This window comes from Hyperoodon ampullatus (assembly GCF_949752795.1).
Source record: "Hyperoodon ampullatus genome assembly, chromosome: 7".
NCBI lineage: Eukaryota > Metazoa > Chordata > Mammalia > Artiodactyla > Ziphiidae > Hyperoodon > Hyperoodon ampullatus.
In genome coordinates, this window is record NC_136920.1 from 91,029,353 (window position 1) to 91,049,437 (window position 20,085).

Genomic DNA, 20,085 nt, shown 5'->3' on the forward strand with positions numbered 1-20,085 from the left:
TACCAGGCCTTATGTGCTCTTTTCCCTTCACTGGCCGGAAGGAGACAGAGGTTTTGACAAAGGAGGAGGCAACATCTCCCTTCTGTCTGTAGATTCGCAAAGGTCTTCAGGGCAAGGCAAATGCATCAGCTTTATGTCTCCAAACCATCAGCGGGCTAATAGTGTGAATGCATCTTATTCTCTGTGGATCTCAGCAACTTGTTTGGAAGCTTGGAAAATGAGCCTCATTTAGGATCACAGTTTGATCAGGCTCCTTAAGGAAGAAATTACTGAGCCTGTGTTTACATCTTTTGTTAGGAAGTTGATGTTGGTACATTTGGGACTCAATGTTCTTCTCCAACAATCAGTTCACATTAAGAATGTATTGATATGTAATAAATTATCATAAACTTAGTGGCTTAAAAGAACACCCACTTATTAGTCATAGTTCTATAAATTAGAAGTCTGGTATGGAATGACATGGCTGGATTCTCGGCCCAGGCCGAAAGCAGGGTGTGGGCAGGGCTGCATTCCCTTCTGGAGGCTCTGGGGGAAGAATCTCTTTCCAATCTCATTCAGGTTGTTGGAAGAACTCAGTTCCTGTAGTTGTAGAACTGAGAGCTCCATTCCCTTGCTGGCTGTCAGCTGGGGGTCACTCTCAGCTTCTAGAGGTTGCCTGCATTCCTCATCATGTGGCCCTCTTGTCTTCAACCTGGCGGTAAATGCAGAATGCTTGCTGTGCTTTGAATCTCTCCGACTTCCCCTTCTGCCACTAGCTTGAGAAAAACTCTCTGGTTTTAATATGCTCATGTGATTACATTAGGCCTGCCCTGATAATCTCCCTAAGTTAAGGTCAACTGTACCATATAACATGCATAATCCCTAAAGTGATATATCGTTATATATATGGTTCCTTCCACATTCAAATAAGAGGGGATTATACAAGAGGAAAAGACATTGGGGGGCGGGTCATGTTTCAGAATTTTGCCTGCCACATCTATCTTCCCTGGAAATCTATTCTTCACACATTTTATATGGAATTACTTGTGAAAATGCTGTATTCCCTTGTTTAGCTTCTCTCTCAACACAGGTGCAAATTCCTCAGAGCCTTCTAGGGTCTGCTCCCCAAATATGGTGTCCACAGCCTTTTCTCCCATGTGTCTACTTCTCTCATTCTAATTAGAGAAGCAACAAAAGAAAGTGAAAACCGCACAATTTATAGATATCTGGCTCTAGCTACAATACTAAACTCTTTCATTAACTTATCCTTTATAATCTTCAGAACTATCTGAGAAAAGTATTTCTGTTTTACATATGAAGAAACGAAAGCTGATGTTAAAAAAAAATTTGCCAAAGTCATAACAACTAATGGCAGAGCCAGGATTTAAACACAGATCTTTCTTAATATAAAATTAATTTCTCTTACAATGCTATACAGAAAAAGGGAGTAATTACTATCATAGAAATTTGTACAAGGTACAGTAGTGACATGTATTAATTAAAAACCTTTTCATTATCATAAATAATTACTTTTCATTGTAAGTGAAATGATACTGAGACACACAAAAAAGTTCACTTAACTGGCAAGTCCAGGGATGCATTTTGCTTCAGATTTGAATGGATCCAAGGAATCCAGAGGGCTGTGTCTCTTTCTTTCAATTACTTGAATATGCTTGGTTCTACCTGGCTTTTTTCTCAGACAGACGTTCTCCTTGTGTAGACCAGAAGACTCTACTCTGTTCCTCATGAATATGTATCTCCACCTTTATTACTCTGACTCACACAATGAAAAGATCACTCCTTTGCTTGATCTTATTTGAGCTGAAATTTCAAAATGGACCTTACTAAGAGTTGGGGTATAACTCAAGGGGAAAATGGCTTACCATGAGACCATATAGGACTAGCTTGTTCTGTGGGGCTCCACCGCCCTTTTCCATAGACTCACATCACATGAAATTGAGTAGCTCTTATCTAGGTACCTACTTTTGTAACTTCCAGTGTCAACATGTGGTAGGCATCAACATTATCACCCTTCACCTAAGACTACCCAACAGGTATTTTGAGCTTTTATAGTCCAAAATGAGGAGAAGAAAAAAAGAGAAAGGAAAGGACTCAAAATACGCTGCCCAAGGCCTGTACTTTTAATTTCAGTATTCTGTTAAAAGAGATGCATCTTTCAAACATGACTGATGCCAAGAAAATGATCTCACCCTCAATTGCTTAACTCTGGGTGAGATTTCAAGAGAATAACATTCTCAGGAAGGGACTGGAGAGAGACCAACCCAGTGAAGAATCTCACTCCTTGCTTGATTTTGCCTATTTTTCTTTTTTTCCTTGCTCTAGTCTTTAAGATTTTATTTTTAAAACCGTTACAACAAATTTTATTCTGTACTTGACCTCTCTGTTATTAGTGTCTATTATTTTACTCCACACATAGTACTTCTATAATTTTAATTTTTTTTTCTCTCAAGGTACCAAGAGGTGACACTTCAAATTGCATATCCTTTCCCTTCCCTTCCTGTATATCTCACTCTCATCTCTCGAGACAGATTCTTCTTTTTCACATTTAGTGTGAACTTAACTCTTTCTGACCGTGGTTTTGGATCAAATTAGATCCATCACAATCACAACTCTTCTCTCTTACCTAAGCTTTTTCCACCTGCTCTTGCTCATTGCAAAAGCTTGAGGTCTCTAGAGCAGGAGTGAGAGAGATTGCTTCCTGGGATTTGGAGTTTTTCTTTCTTAATTTATAGTTATTTTGAAGTTCGGACATATTTTTGTCTTTGGATTATGCTGTGGATATTGTTTTTACGGATTTTTATTTGTTCATCTTATTCTTCTGTATTGCTTTCACCAGCAGTATTGGGAGGTGCAGATCTAGGCAGCTGTCATTTTTTCTGGCTTCCTGAAAGTCTTCTCAAAAATAACACCTGGGGCATATATCCAGAGAAAACCATAATTCGAAAAAATACATGCACCCCAATGTTCACTGCAACACTATTTACAATAGCCAAGACATGGAAGCAACCTAAATGTCCACTGACAGCGGAATGGATAAAGAAGATGTGGTACATATATACAATGGAATATTACTCAGCCATAAAAAGAAACGAAATTGAGTTATTTGTAGTGAGGTTGATGGGCCTAGAGTCTGTCATACAGAGTGAAGTAAGTCAGAAAGAGAAAAACAAATACCATATGCTAACACATATATATGGAATCTAAGAAAAAAAAAGTCATGAAGAACCTTGGGGCAAGACGGGAATAAAGACACACACCTACTAGAGAATGGGCTTGAGGATATGGGGAGGGGGAAGGGTAAGCTGTGACAAAGTGAGAGAGTGGCATGGACATATATACGCTACCAAACGTAAAACAGATAGCTAGTGGAAAGCAGCCACATAGCACAGGAAGATCAGCTCGGTGCTTTGTGACCACCTAGAGGGGTGGGATAGGGAGGGTGGGAGGGAGGGAGATGCAAGAGGGAAGAGATATGGGAACATATGTATATGTATAACTGATGCACTTTGTTATAAAGCAGAAACTAACACACCATTGTGAAGCAATTATACTCCAATAAAGATGTTTAAAAAAAAGGACATTAGGTAAATACTAAGGAAATCTGTATAAAGTATGGATTTTAGTTATTGATAACATAACAATATTGGTTTATTAATTGTAACAAATGTACCGTAAGATGTTAATAATAAGGGAAACAGAATGTGGGGTATACGGTAATTCTCTGTACCGTGTTCTCAATTTTTCTATATATCTAAAACTGTTTTAAAAAATAAAATTCATTTTAAAAAATGAAGAAGGAAACTAAGAAACAGGAAGATATAGGATCCAGAGAATACAGGGGACCTAACATAGGTACAGGGACCTAACATAGGTAAGAGGTGAAGAGTATCCCCAGAAAGATGGTGAAGGGGGATCTCAAGGTGTTAAATCGTCAACAAAGTAAGAGGGCATCCTGTCATCACTGGAGTGGATCATAAATTTATTGGAAAGACATCTTAAAGAAGATAACACTTTTAGAATACCAGCTAACATCATATAGCTACAGCTGTACATAGTGAGAGGAGATCTGTACAAATGGGCACAAGGATAGGGATAAATCACAGAAATCCATAGAATATTAAGCAAATGAAAGCACCTAAAAATATTCACTTCAAGGAAAACAAAAAAGGAAATGAAAGCAAAAATAGCATTTTATGTACTATCTATAAATAGTGTTTAATAATCTAACTGCCAGTATTTATCTAACAATTTACAGTTATAACCATATTGCAAGAAAGAGAGGCATGTGTGTGTGTGTGTGTGTGTGTGGTGAGAGGGAGGTAAGATTCCACAGGAACTCACACTGGAAACTAGTAGAGTAATCTAAACATGAGATGAGGAGAAGCTTATCAAATCAGTATAATTGAGAGGGAAAGGCCAGACCAGGATTTCAAGGAGATAAGTTCTCTGGGACTTGGAGACTGGATGAAGAAGTTGAGTGAGAAGCAGATGTTTACAATTTGTTTGTTGCCTAGGTGGTAGCGAAAAAAGCTTAGAAATTGATGACCAGAGGTGGAGCAGTGCTGAAAATCGCCAAGTAAATGTTGAGTGCAGTTTGGGGCACTTGAACTTGAGGAACATAAACAGACATAAAACAGAACTGTCCAGGAGTCAGGGAGGGAACAGGTTCCATCCGTACATTCAGGTGAATATGAATGAGGAGAAGAAGAACAACAACTTATCAGACTCTATGTTCCAGGCAGTGTTCTAACATTTTACATGTAGTAAGTCATTTAAGCCAAAAGACAATTATTCTCATCTCACAGATGAGGATACCAAGGGTGAAAGAGGTCACATAAATTGTCTAAAATTTCACAATTAGAAAGTGGAGAATCCATCTGGGTTTAAATTTCAGAAAGTCTGACGTGACGGCCCGTTCCCTTAAACGCTTTGCCGCAAGTCAAAACCTCACACTAGCAGAATCACTGACCTGCTCCGCTCTCCGGACACTGAGAGAATGACATATCCACAACGACACTACATGATGTGGGTGTTGCCAACTGCTCCGAATTGGCTGAGCATCCTTTGTCAGTGGTAGCACAGCTGCCGGTCCTTTTGGCCAGCCCCACCCTTGCAGAACCTCTGTCTACCAAGCTGTCTATAAGATGCCTTACAGATGCGGATACCTGCCACATCTGCCTGTTCTCCAACCCTGGTTTTAGAACTTCAAACCAATTGTCTGAATTCCCAATCTTCTTTATATTAACTCTTCTCTATTTAAAAGAGCTAGAGTCATTTTTTTCTAGTTTTATTGAGGTATAATTGACACACAGCACTGAATTAGAGTCACTTTCTATTGTTTGTGTACATAAACCCTGATACAATAGTTCTCCCCCACATGTATCAGCCAAAGTATGATCTAACTGGCAAAACACGTATCTGTCAAATGGGTTAAATTCTAAGTTAGAAATATGAATAAACTTTGCAGTACAAGATTTCAGGGTGCTTTAATTCTCAGTTAATCACTGAAATTTGTGTAATCTTTGTACCTCACTTCTCAAAAGAGAATATTCTAGCTACTTCTTTGGCAAACAATGTCACTATTGGTTTTCCCAATAAGTCCTGTTTCATGTAACATAAACTCATTTGCTACAACTTAGGATTTTTCCACCAAAAATTATTAGAAGTAAGTTACAAACATAGTTTATATTTCCTGAAAAATATGGGTAAGTCAAATCAAAAGGACCTTCTTCAGTGGAACTTATGGTTGAGTGAGGTCAGCAAATCTTCTCCACAAGAACATCCATAAACTTGGCCAAAACTGACAAACACAATGATTTCAACACTCTGGAAATCAACCAACGCACACAATAATCTGAGAAATGTTGATGCTTCAGAAAGTGTTGAAGTTTATGTAAGAACAATGGGAGTCTGCGATATTTTACACAGGACTCCTCCCAAAGCCAAATTCTGACTGGCTCTTCGAACTGTGTATAAACACTGTACTCTAGTTGCTGAATTTGTTTCTCACAGGGCTATGTGTTTCCAACTCTGAAACCCTACTCCATGTATATTGGGGTTGACGGAATAATAAATCGTAGATAAAAGAAATTCTGTTATACTCAAATGCCTTTTCCCGGCTGATTTGCTTATGAAGAATAATACTGATCTGGGGAGCGAGCGCCGCAACAGCGAGAGCGGCCGGCCACCCGCGCGATTCCTCCCACAGCCGCGCCGCCGCGGCTTTACCGCCGCCGCGGCTTTACCGCCGCTCGACGCGACGCGCGGGCCAAGGTTAGCTCCACCGCAGCCTCCCGGAGCCCAGGGGCAGCCCGAAGGCCCTGTGCCCCAGCGCAGGCGCAGCCTCACTCTTACCTTCTCCGGAGAGTCTCTGAAGACCCGGCGGGCGCAAGAGGCGGGTAGCGGCCCCTGCGAGGTCCTGCGCGAAGACTCCCTGGTCTCCGGCATCTGCTGGGCCCCGAAGTAAGCGGCCTCTAGAGAACGGGCAGCCTGAGAGCCCCGGGCGGCCGGCTGGGCCTGGGTGACCGCACGGAGGCTGCCACGGGAGACGAGTGGGTCCTGCGGGCACGAGTGGCCTGGGCCACCGCCAAGGCCTCCTACGGCAGCAACCGCGAGATGGACGGCACGGAAGCCACCCTGGGGCAAATCTGCGGCTAGCACCAGAAGCGCCGTGCAGCCCACGCCCCGGCCCACTGCAGCCCTCAGTTAGGCCGCCCACCAGCTGCCCGTGGCCTGGCCCCTGACGGCCCCACAAAGACAAAACTTCGTCCGTCTTCTGCTCTGCAGCATGGAGACCCCTGGCCCGCCGAGCTGCACACCTGCCTCGGAGAAGCCGGCGGCTGTTGCGCCGTGTAAGGAGCATGTGCACGAAGAGCGCGCCCGCTGCCGCCTCAGGTCTGACGCAAAATGGAGGCGCAAAGCCCTAGGGGTCGGGCAGACGAGGGCCTGACCCAGAAGGACACCAGGTGCAGCAAGCTGAGTAGGTTCCCGTCCATAACCCTGGGTATGTTCTAAAACAAGAAGTGCGTCTCCGGGCCAGCCGCTCAGGCCGGGGTTCCCGCGTCACTGCCGCCCGTCAGACGGGGCACCTGGCCCTCGTGCCGAAGCAGCCTGGAAGCCGCTGAACACGGCGGAGCGCGGCTCCCCTTGGGGCCCACCGGTGGATGCCCTGCCTCTCGCCCGTTGGCCTCTCCGGTCTTGGGGCTCTGGGCCTCACAGCCCCAGGCCTTGCTCCCCCAACTCCCATCTCTCTCACACCTCAGTGTCTGGGCTCTCAGCCTCCCCTTCTTACGCATCTGCCTCCACCGTCTCTTTGGGCTTCAGGCCCCCTTTGGGCCCTCATTCACTTCAGGGTCCCATCGCTTTGTGCCTCAGTCCCCCATTTGTAGGGGTCACCTTTTTGTATTTCAGTTCCCGATTCTCTTGAGGCCTCCTGTCTTGGGCCTTCCGTGTTCTTGGGGTTCCCCTCTGCTCACGACTTCCCGACTTTGCAGCTTCCTCACTCTGCTGCTGCTTTGCTGTCTCTGGCAGCCCCCATCCTCTCTGTCGTCCTCAGACCCTTTCTCTCCCACCTGCATCTCAGGCAGCTGGGGGCTCATTTCCTGTCCTGCTTGAATTCCGGTTTCTTCACTGCCTCCCTCCCTGCCTCCAGACACCTTTATTGATGGCCCATCCTTTTGCTGTGAGGAAGCGAGCTGGTTGCAGGCAGTTTGGAAGGGAGGGGTGGAGCCAGCTTCAAAAAATGCCTTTTTTGGCAAGTGCGATAGGACAAGCCCTTGAAGCAGACCTGGCCCCCTCCTCCAGCAAGGCTGTGGCCAGCGTCTGGTGAGGAATGAGAGCACTAGGCTTTGCGCTCGATAAAACCTGGTCTGGATGGATGATGCCCCAGCCTCATGAAGAGTCCCTGGCATGCCCCACAGACACGTGTTCACAGGCACCATCCCCAGCTATGCCAGGAAAGGGGCTGAATGTGGAGCGCTTGTTCTTGAACAGGTGAAGGCAGAGTATGGTGGCTGCTGAGCCCCAACCCACTGCTCTGGAGGGGTCCTGGCACCCCATGGGGTGGGAGTGGTCCTTGTTCTACAGGTGCCCAGCAGACCCCATCTCTGCCCTGTTCTTGGAGCCTTTCCTCTTTGTTACCAACCTGCAAAATCTGTCCTCTTAACTTTCTTGTATTTTTTCACCTCCAGAGAGTAACTTTGATTTGGAATGCTACCTTTTGGTACCAAAAGCCAATTCCCCCCTCAACATGTAGGTGTTAGCACTATGAAATTAGTGTTTCTGCTATTTCATTACAAATAGGTTTTTTTGTTGTTGTTTTGTTTCTGTTTTTAAGTCTAAGAAATCCCAAGTGAGAAAGAGTTTAAGAAACAAGGCCACTGAGCAAAGGCAGCAGTTCTGACTCCCAGCATGGAGAAGAGAGGATGGTGGGGCTTGGGGGACACTGTCACTTTCACTCCCTTTTAGCTCTCTGTCCACCAAAGCCACTGCCCAGCAAGTGGTGACATCAGGGACTTTTGTTCAGGTGGAAAAGGTCACTGGGGAGCTGGATGAACTTGAGCATTTCTTGGCCTTAATATGCTTGCTCCTTAGTTTGTTTTCATGTGGCCTGGTGTGTCACTGTTCTGAGCAGACCATTCCAGGCCTGTTGCTAAGGGAAAACCCTAACAGGCATTCTGCCCATGGAGAGGCCAAAGACTGGGACCCCAGCCAAGACTCTAAGAGCCTCCTGTCTGTATCCTCCCACACCATGCTGCATAAGACGTCTCCTAAAGTGAGATTCTGCACATTTTGTTGTTAACAATAAAACACAATACATACACAAACACAGGCACATAATGATGATGTTGTGAATTTTCACAAAGAGTTAGTAGTGGGACATACCCTGTCTTTGACTGATTATAAGACCAACTCAAATTCTGGCCCAGCTGTGCAGGCCTGGGAGAAACCACAAACTTGAGCATGCAGCACCACCCTAGGGAAAGCAAAAAGGAGGCTATCAGTAACTAAACTAATTTTGCAGCGTTGAAAGAAGGCATACAAGCATAAGAACTCTGCTGTAAGTTGAAACAAGAAGTGTGGAGCACCACAGAAAAGATCTGAGAAAGCCTCAGAATTACTAGCGGGGCTGACAGAAGGTAATTCTCTTCTGAAGCCTGTCAGAAAGACCAGAGGAGGTGACTGCTTCTCCAGATTTCAAGACAGTAGCAGTCTTCAAGGAATTTGAAAAATCAGTGTAGCATGACATCACCAAAGGAGCACACTATTTTTCCAGAATCAGAGCCAAAAAAAATAGAGATCTGCAGTTTGCCTGATAAAGAATTCCAAATAATGGTTTTAAGGAAGCTCAGTGAGCTACAAGAAAACAAAGAAAGACAATTCAAAGAAGTCATGACAAACAAAATGAGAAGCTTAATAGAATCATAAAAAAGAACGAAATAGAAATCCTGGAGCTGAATAATACAATGAATGAAATTTTAAAATGCGATAAGAACAGCAGAAGCAGATTAGATCAAGCAAAAGGACAATTCTATGAAGTAGAAGACAGGACATTTGAAATTATGCAATCAGTAGAGAACAAAGAAAAAAAATGAAAAAGAGTGAAGAAAGCCTATATGAACTGTGGGATACCATTAAGAGAAACATTGTAGACACTATTGGAGTCCCAGAAGGAGAAGGATGGAGAAAGGGGCGGAAATCGTGTTCAAAGGAATAATGGCTAAGAACTTCCCAAATCTGGGGAGATATCTGGACATCCAACTTCATAAAGTTAATAGGCCACCCCCATATTTCAACTCAAAATGATCTTCTCCAAAACACATTATAATTAAGCTGTCTAAAATCAAAAATTTAAGATCACCCAGAGGAAAAATAATACTCAAATACAAGGGAACCCCCATTAAACTATCAGTAGATTTCTCAGGAGAAAGCTTGCAGCCCAGAAGAGAGTGAGATAATATACTCAAAGTGTTGAAAGAAAAAACTGCCCTGCCAATTAAGAATACTTTACCCAGCAAAGCTGTCTTTAAAAATGAAGGTGAGATAAAGACTTTCCCAAACAAACAAAAGCTGAGAGAATTAATCAGCATTAGACCTGCTCTAAGAGATGCTGAACGGAGTTCTTCAAGCTGAAACAAAAGAACACTAATTAGTAACATGAAATGTAAAAAAGTATACAGTACACTGGTAAGTATATAGTCACATTCAGAATATAATACTATAAGACGGTGGTGTGTTAACCAGTCAACTCTAGTAAAGGTTGACAAAACTAAAGAACAAAACTATTAAAAATAACTATAACTTCAATAACTTGCTGATGGATGCAAAATATTAAAAGAGGTAAATTGTGACATCAAAAACATAAAATGTGGGAAGGGAGTAAAAGGGTAGTGTTTTTGTGTGTTATCAAAGTTAAGTTGTTATCACCTTAAAATAGAGTTATGGGCTTCCCTGGTGGTGCAGTGGTTGAGAGTCCGCCTGCCGATGCAGGGGACATGGGTTCATGCCCCGGTCGGGGAACATCCCACATGCCGCAGAGCGGCTGGGCCTGTGAGCCATGGCCGCTGAGCCTGCGCGTCCGGAGCCTGTGCTCCGCAACGGGAGAGGCCACAACAGTGAGAGGCCCGCGTACCGCAAAAAAAAAAAAAAAAAATTTATATCTATAAGATATTTTTTGCAAGTCTAATGGTAATCACAAAGCAAAAGCCTACATTAATATAAAAAGATAAAGAGAAGGGAAATAGAAACGTACCATTATAGGAAATCATTAAATCACAAAAGAAGACAGCAAGAGAGGAAGAAAAGAACAAGGGAATTACAAAACAGCTAGAGCACAATTAGGATGGAATTAGTAAGTCCTACCCATCAATCATTATTTTAAGTGTAAATGATATAAATTCTCCAGTCAAAAAGAAAAGAGTGGCTGAATGGATTAAAACAAAACAAAACAAAAAACGAGACCCAATTATATGCTGTCCATAAGAGACTTACTTCAGCTTTAAGGACACACACAGACTGAAAGTAAGGAGATTAAAAAAGAAGGTGTTCTATGCAAGTGGAAACCAAAAAACAGCAGTGGTAAATATACCTATATCAGACAAGATAAACTTTAACAGCTGTAACAAGAGACAAAGACGGCAATGATATCATGATGAGGAGGAAACATTACAACTGATATCACAATAATACAAAAGATCATAAGAGACTACTATGACCAATTATACACAAATAAATTGAATACTGTAGAACACATGGATAAATTCTTAGAAACAAACAATCTACCAAGACTGAATTATGTAGAAACAGAAAAATCAAAACAGATCAATAACGGGTAAGGAGATTGAATCAATAATCAAAAACCTCCCAACAAAGAAAAGCCCAGGACCAAAAACTAGATGATTTCACTGGTGAATTCTACTAAACATTTAAACAAGAATAAATGCCAAAACTTCTTAAACTCTTCCAAAAATGGAAGAAAGAACAGCTTTCAAACTCATTTTACAACCAGAATTACCTTCACACCAATGTCAGGTAAAGACAGTATAAGAAAAGAAAACTACAGGCCAATGTCTCTGATGAATATAGATGCAAAAATTCTCAACAGAATTCTAGCAAACCAATTCAACAGCACATTAAAAGATCATACACCATGATCAAGTGATATTTAACCATGGGATGCAAGGAGGGTTCAACATACACTAATCAATAAATGTGCTATACCAGATTAATAGAATGAAAGATAAAAATCATATGATTATCTCACTAGATCAGAGAAAGCATTTGACAAATTTCAACATTTTTCATGATTAAAAAAAAGGGTGTGGATTGCAAAGGGAGATGAATATACTTTTGGGGGTGAGGGAAATGCTCTAGCTCTTGACCATGGTGGTCTTTATATGACTGTATTACTTTTGAAAGTCACTGAACTGTACTCTTAAAATGAGAGCATGTTATGGTATCCAGATTATGCCACAATAAAACTGATTAAAAAGAGATTCTATTTTTTTTTCAATATCCATCTTTTGTATTCAGCAAACTAAAGCTTACATTATACTATGAAATACAACCAACAGTCTTTACATAAAAGAATAGGTGGAAGTGAAAGAAAAAAAAAAAAAAAAAGAGATTCTAAGAAGAGCCAGTCTGAACTGTGATCTTATATCCCCTGCCCCTTAAACATTTTCCATAAATAAAACAGATTTAGTTTTGCATTAAACAAGAACCTAGTAGTTTTAAAATTACTACAGAAGTTTGAATAAGTGTGGGTTGTATAAAATGGAATGCAGTTCAGCAATAAAAGGAGCAGACTGTTGATACATGCAACAACTGGGATGGACTTAAGGGCATCATGCTTAGTGAAAAAAGCCAATTTCAGAAGTTATATATTGTATAGTTTCATCCGTTGTCTTCCGAATGACCCAACTATAGAGATGGAGAACAGGTTAGTGGTTGCTGCAAGACAGATGAAGGTGGGAGGGGATAGGTGTCACTATATAGAGGTAGTGTAAGGGAGTTCCTTTATGTTAGTGGAAGAGTTCTGTATCACGATGGTGGTAGTTACATGAACCTACACAAGTGATCACATTGCATACATCCACACACACACACACATGACAGAAACACATACTGCATATAAAATTGCTCAAAGCTGAATAATGTCTGTAGTTTTGCTATTATACTACAGTTGTCAAAGATGTCACCATGGTAGGAAGCTGGGTAGATTTCAGGGGACTCTATCCATTATTTTTGAAATTTCCTGGGAATATATAATAATTTAAAAATTTTTTTAAACTTAGATTTTTTTCTCATAAGCATGATCATAAGCTAATACATACATAGGAATTTTAAAGTCATATTTCCTTGTAATAGAAGCTTATTTACAGTGATTTTTCTTATAGATTTGATTTTAATCTATTAAAAGCATATTGAATCAGAACAACTCAAGGTAATTAAATTTCCATGGAATCATTTTTATAGTAAATAGTGTTTTATTAAACAATAATCTCTGAAATCATTTAAAAGATTCTTTGGTTTATGTCTATAAAATTTGCATAAACACTGATTATTTAAAGAGACTCAACTATTATAAAGGGCCATAATAAACTTTTCTGAAATGGTCATATATCTTTATGAACTTAAATTCTTGAAACTAATGTTACCTAGAATTATAATTAGTGAATTTTCAATGACATTAATTATTTGCATCTTTATAAGAGACAGCAGAGGATCCTTTCTCCTATGCTCTGGGGAATGTATAATCCCTGATGGGAAATGAACATTTACTGTAACAATTAGGGTGTAAACACAGGAACATTTCTCCCCTGCAGAGCGTATCATGATGGGAAAGTCCTGGGGGACCCCTATACCTGAATTTCTAATCAGGTCCAAAAGAATTATAAGCCTTAAGCAAATGCTATGTGCTCTATGACATTGTGGCTCAGATGTGAAGCCTGTGGTTTCCCTTCATGATCTCTTAGTAAATTTATAACCACAAGTTTGATCTAAATCATAAACTGACTCTTGGAACATTCATACTGTGAGATCTATGCTATGACTCTTTTCCAGGGAAGGAGGAAGATTCTGTGACTACATCTGCTCAGCTTTGATATCTCCAAGGCCAGTTCTTCTTTCAGGACAGCAGAGGTAAAACATGTATAAAGCGTCAGCACTGAGTTCCCTCAATGGATGGAGAGTGAGTTAACCAAGTTTCTATATTTGCTCACTCCCTCTGTTGCTGAAAAATGACAAGTATTTATATTGAATAACAAGAAGCTCCAAAGTCTGGAGCTCTGACTCTACTGCCTGTATTTTTCGCAGCATACACTCTGTGTTGACTCCATCTTCATTCTGGGAGCAGGAGAACTGTAGCAGTTCCAAGTGACAAATCCAGACAGCAACATCAGAAGAGATTTGTGTTTTTTTCTAGAATTTTTTAATTGAAATGTATAAACAGAGGAAAGTTGATATATCATAATAAGTATGCAGCTTGAAATATTTTCACAAACTTAATAACTAACTTAATCAGCACTCAAATTAATATTTCTCATTCATGCCATCCTACAAAAGCTAGGAAAGCACATCCACCTTCCTTTATTCATTCGCTGTCCAGCTAGGATAGCGCAGAGGAGGAGAATGTGTGGAAACACTGGAATATATGGTTAAGTATAAAACTTAGGTTACCAAGGTTCACCTCAATACCTGTTATCAATTATTAACTTCCTAGATTCTTATAGTAAAGTATCTGAAAATCTTAGAGACTATGAGAGACTTCCTGGTAGCAGAATATCTGTATGTTGTCTTCCCTGTAGGGATCCTTTCTTTCTTGATGGTCAAAACAGGGGACCTGAGGTATCTAGTAGGGTAATGGAAACAAGAGTAGGAACTAGGAAGTGATGAATCAGAGGAATAGGGGGGAGAAATGGGGATACATTCCCACCACTGAAGCCCATCAGCAAGTAGGCTTGTTCCTCAGCTACCCATCCCTCTATCTTCTAGTAAGATAGAGCAGTTGTTTGTCACATGCAGTTCATGCAATGAAAGACAGTGATTGAAATGTTGAAGGGTGTGTACCTTCAGACCTTATGAAGCAAAGGAGGACTTATGTGATTTCTACCAGTCTGAGTCTCTTTCTCATAAAGCTCATATAAAAGAGAGTTTGTAAGAACAGAGCTGGGTTCCCTATTCATGGAGTTTTCTTCTATTCTCACAGATTTCCGAAGTTGAGAATGCTGGCTAGAAATGACTCCTTAGTGCCTGAATTTATTCTTGCTGGATTAACAGACCATCCAGAGCTCCAGCAGCCCCTCTTTTACCTGTTTCTAATGATCTACGTTGTCACCGTGGTGGACAACCTGGGCTCGATCATTCTTATTGGTCTAAATTCTCACCTCCACACCCCCATGTACTATTTAGTCTTCAACCATCCTTCATTGATCTCTGTTGCTCCTCTGTTTTCACCCCCCAGATGCTGATGAACTTTGTATTCAGGAAGAATATCATCTCCTATGCTGGGTGCATGACTCAGGTGTTTTTCTTTCTCTTTTTTGTCATCTCTGAGTGCTATATGTTGACCTCAATGGCCTATGATCTCTATGTGGCCATCTGTACTCCATTTCTGTATAAGGTCACCGTATCCCATGAGGTCTGTTTGGTGCTATCTTTGGCTGCATATGTGATGGGGTTTACTGGAGCCTCTGCCCACACAGGGTGCATGCTTAGACTATCCTTCTGCAATGTTAATATCAACTGTTATTTGTGCGACATCCTCCCACTCGTCCAAGTCTCTTGCACCAGCACTTATGTCAGTGAGGTGGTAGTTCTCATTGTTGTGGGTATTAATATCACAGTACCCAGTTTCACCATCCTAGTTTCTTACGTCTTCATCCTTACTAACATTCTTTTTTTAAAAAAAACATATTTTGCTTTATTTTATTTTATTTATTTATTTATTTTTTTTTTTTTTTGCGGTACGTGGGCCTCTCACTGTTGTGGTCTTTCCCGTTGTGGAGCACAGGCTCCGGACGCGCAGGCTCAGCGGCCATGGCTCACGGGCCCAGCCGCTCCGCGGCATGTGGGATCTTCCCGGACCAGGGCATGAACCCGTGTTCCCTGCATCGGCAGGCGGACTCTTAACCACTGCGCCACCAGGGAAGCCCTAACATTCTTCATATCAAATCCATTCAGGGAAGATCGAAAACCTTCAGCACCTGTAGCTCCCACATCATTGCTCTTTCTGGTTTTTGCAAGATTTTGAAGTTTCTGGCCAGTTTGTGGGTTTTCTCTTGAGTAATCCCTTCTTTTAGAACTCACACGATGTATTTTAAATCTCTTAATTTCCCTTCCCAACTGCAATAAGTCCCCTACATACAAACGAGTTCCGTTCCGAGAGCACGTTTCTAAATCCAATTTGTTCATAAGTCCAACAAGGTTAGCCTAGGTACTCAACTAACACAATCAGTTATATAGTACTGTACTGTAATAGGTTTACAATACTGTTCACACAAATAATACATAAAAAAACAAAAAATAAAACATTTTTAATCTTACAGTACAGTACCTTGAAAAGTACAGTAGTACAGTACAACAGCTGGCATACAGGGACTGGCATCGAGTGAACAGGCAAGAAGGGTTACTGACTGGAGGAGGGAGAGAAGGTGGGAGACGGTAGAGTTGAAGGATCGTCAGCAATAGGAAATGGAGGGCAAGCTGCAATTTCACTCATGCCTGACATTGATGGCAAAGGTTTTGGTTCTTTGCTGGATTTAATTCTATCTTGAAAAAAATGATCCAGTGATGTCTGGGTAGTAACTCTTTTTTTTCTCATCACAGACGACACTGTAGCACTGGATTGCATTCTGAACAGCTGCTGCAACCTTTGTGTACCATTCTACGTTCAGGTCCTGTGCCTCAAAAACTAACAGTGCCTCCTCAAATAAAGAAAATCCCCTTGCCATTTCCTGCATCGTGAATCTCCTCAGTTCTTCAGTTACTTCTTCATCTCTTTGTCCTTCCTTTGGGCCTCCAATTCCATCAGGTCTTCATTAGTAAGTTCCCCGTGTTGCACAGCAAGGAGCTCAATGAAGTCGTCCTCCTGCAGATCTAGCTTGAAATAAAGATACTGTACTTCTGTACTCTATACAGTACTGTACAATAAAGTACACAAAAGCACAACCACTTGTAGAGGATGCACACACATGACAATGTACGCCAGATTCCTGAACTAACTTACGTGATTGGACATGGGGACACATGTTAGCATCTTTGAAAGTTCCCAGCTAGAAGGCTCATATGTAGGGGAGTTACTGTACCATTTAATTCTTGCACATCTGGCTTCCCATTGCTGAATTCTTTGTAGTGAGGGGAAGTGAGGGTCTCTATCTTGATTTACAGCCTCCACTTCCCTGTGTGTCAAAGTCAACCAAGTGAAGTTCATAATTTATATCCCTGCCCCACCCCAAGTCCCAGTCTCCTGCTTTTATGGGTGGGCAAAAAAGTGCTTTCGGTTTTTAAGTAAAAATAAAAGACACATTTTTTCATTTTGACCAAGAACTTTATTGAACAACGTATTCACCCTTTTATTCCACTACCTTCTGCCATTTTTCAGGCAACTTCATAATTCCATCTTCCCAAAACTTTTTTATTTTTTTGAGCAAAGAACTGTTCCAGGTGCCTTTTGCAATCTCCCTGGGAATTGAAAAATTTTCCATTAAAAGAATTTTGTAAAGACTGAAATAAATGGAAATCCAAAGGTACAATGTCTGGTGAATACAGCGGATGAATCAGAACTTCCCAGCCAAGCTGTAACAGTTTTTGCCTGGTCGTCAAGGAAACATGAGGTCTTGTGTTATCCTGATGGAAGATTATGCATTTTCTGTTGACTAATTCTGGACGCTTTTCATCAAGTGCTGCTTTCATTTGGTCTAATTGGGAGCAGTACTTGTTGGAATTAATTGTTTGATTTTCCGGAAAGAGCTCATAATAGAGGACTCCCAAACCCACCATATACACATCATGTTCTTTGGGTGAAGACCAGCATTTGCTGTGGTTGGTGGTGGTTCATTTCGCTTGCCCCATGATCTCTTCTCTTCCGCATTATTGTACAGTATCCACTTTTCATCGCCTGTCACAATTTGTTTTAAAAAACGGAACTTTTTCATTACATTTAAGTAGAGAATCGTACGCGGAAATATGGTCAAGAAGGTTTTTTTCACTTAACTTATGTGGAACCCAAACATCGAAGCGATTTGCATAACCAAGAGGTGCAAATGATTTTCAGCTCTTGATTTGGATATTTTGAGTATGTCGGCTATCTCCTGCATGGTATAACGTTGACTGTTCTCATTTAATGTCTCGATTTGATCGCCATCAGCTTCGACTGGTCTACCCGACCATGGAGCATCATCCAGTGAGAAATTTCCAGCAAGAAACTTCACAAACCACTTTTGACATGTTCGATCAGTCACAGCACCTTCTCCATACACTGCACAAGTATGGAGATTTTGCATTTCAGTTGCGTTTTTACCTATCTTGAAATAATAAAGCATAATATGCCAAAAACGTTGCTTTTTTCCTTCCATCTTCAACATTAAAATGGCTACACAGAAATTCGCCAATTTTGATAAGTCTTTTTTTAAATACATGCTGACGTGACAGCTGTCACATACAATCTAACAAAATTGTTTTGAATGAAGTTAAGGACAACTAAGTGCTACTAGAGCCATCTTATGGAAAAAACCGAACGAACCTTTTGGCCAACCCAATATCTCTGTTTTTTTCCCCCATATTCAGCAAAATCCCAAGTCTTTCCTAGCTCTGTAATGCTGCTGCTGATTCTTCCCAGTCTTGTAAGTCAGGGACTTGAAGATAAACAATATGATAGAAACTTGCTTATCCAGCATGATTGGAATGAGTAACTTGTCAGTTAACCTACAAAGCTGATGAATCATTTTTAAAAATATAAATTCATGCTGTACATTTTATTTTAATTTCAAACATGTAAATCTGTGTTTATTTCCCATTTTGCCAAGCCAGTACTGCATGGCATTTAGTCTGAGTTTAAATCTGGTCCCACTATTTAACACTTATATGATTCTGGGACTTAATGAGAACAAACACTTATACAGCACTTACTATGTGCCCATCAATTTCCTAAGTGCTCTGCCTATGTTCACTAATTTATTCTTTATAAGATCCTTATTTTGTTTAGTTTTTAAGGGATGCCCTAACAATGAACACAAACCAAGTGGCTTAAAACAACAGAAATTTATTCCCTTAAAGTTCTAAAGGCTACAAGTCCAAAATCAAGGTATCAGAAGAGCCAGCCTCCCTTTGAAGGCTCTAGGGAAGATTTCTCCCTGCCTCTTCCTAGATGTTGTGATTGCTGGCAATCCTTGGCTTATAGCTGTCAACACCTGCCTTTGGCTTCCCAATGCACTCTTCCCTCTGTGTGTGTCTGTAAGTCTCCAAATCTCCCTGTCCCAGTAACTGGATTTAGGACTCACCCTATGCCAGTATGACCTCATCTTAACTTGATTGCCTCTGCAAAGACCCTATTTCCATATAAGGTCGCAGAAGTACCAGGATTAGGATTTCAGCAAACCTTTTGGGGAATCCAAATCAACCCACCACACCTAAGAAGAAAGAATTACTGATTATCCAATTTCACAAATAAGGCAATTATAGCTCAAAGAGGTTAAGTAATTCGCTTAAGTTTATACAACTAGAGAGTAGTAGAACAAATATTTATTGATAAATTTGTCTCCCAATCTGGCTCTCAATTCTTGCTCTTAACCAGGGAGTCTAAAAGACTCCCTCTAAACAGAAGAAGGAACCTGAGGGTAGTGAGTGCTATGCCTGACACCACCAAACCAAAGCCCAAACTCTGAGCTGTCCTGGGCCTAGTGAATGAATCTAAATCTCCAAGAACAGGTTCCTCTGGCCTGCAGAACTGCAGCTGCCCTTGCAGTTTAAGGAATTACCACTTGAGGCCGACTCTCCCTGCTGGAGGCTTATGTCCTCCACAGGGACTCCAGGTCTGCAAAGGTAGGTTTTAGGTAGAAAGAAATAGGGAAATGTCTGGGATCCCAGATTTTTGAAAGCCCCCCCACTGATTTCAAAATTTTAGTTTTCAATTTCAACTTCTCCCCGAATTTTCAAAAGATATATGTGCAAAATCTGGGCTGCTTTTGAACAGCTAGTTCTTTGAACCTGAAACCCTCATAAGCAGTCAGGCTGGGACGCAGTCTATTCAAATCTGGCACTCTGACTTGAGCACATTTACAGACAGTAAAAGTGATTGTGGTGCCTAAGGAATTCCATACAAAAATACAGCACGATGCCCATGGACCTTTTTTCTTATTACACCAAAAACCCATGAGCCCTCCTCAGAAATGAAAATAAGCTGGGGTAAGGAAAGGGGAGGGAATTGTGTCCCCACTAAAGCCAGCATCTCCAAATCTATTATTCTTCCTGAAAGTGACCAGCCACCAGCCACCTAAAACAGAAACCTGTGATTTGTCCCAGATTCTTTCATCTCCCTCCTCTCTGTGTCCCACCAGTGAGGCTAATTCTCAGTTATCCTTAGTGACC

General features: G+C 41.2%; 1 pseudogene across 1 annotated transcript; it reads left to right on the forward strand.

The window, feature by feature from the left end:
* Nucleotides 1-14,723: 14,723 nt before the first annotated feature.
* On the forward strand, nt 14,724-15,783 carry LOC307055656 (olfactory receptor 8B3-like; annotated as a pseudogene). The gene is made up of 2 exons: nt 14,724-15,391; nt 15,658-15,783. The product of its transcript is annotated as an olfactory receptor 8B3-like (transcript).
* Nucleotides 15,784-20,085: the final 4,302 nt, after the last annotated feature.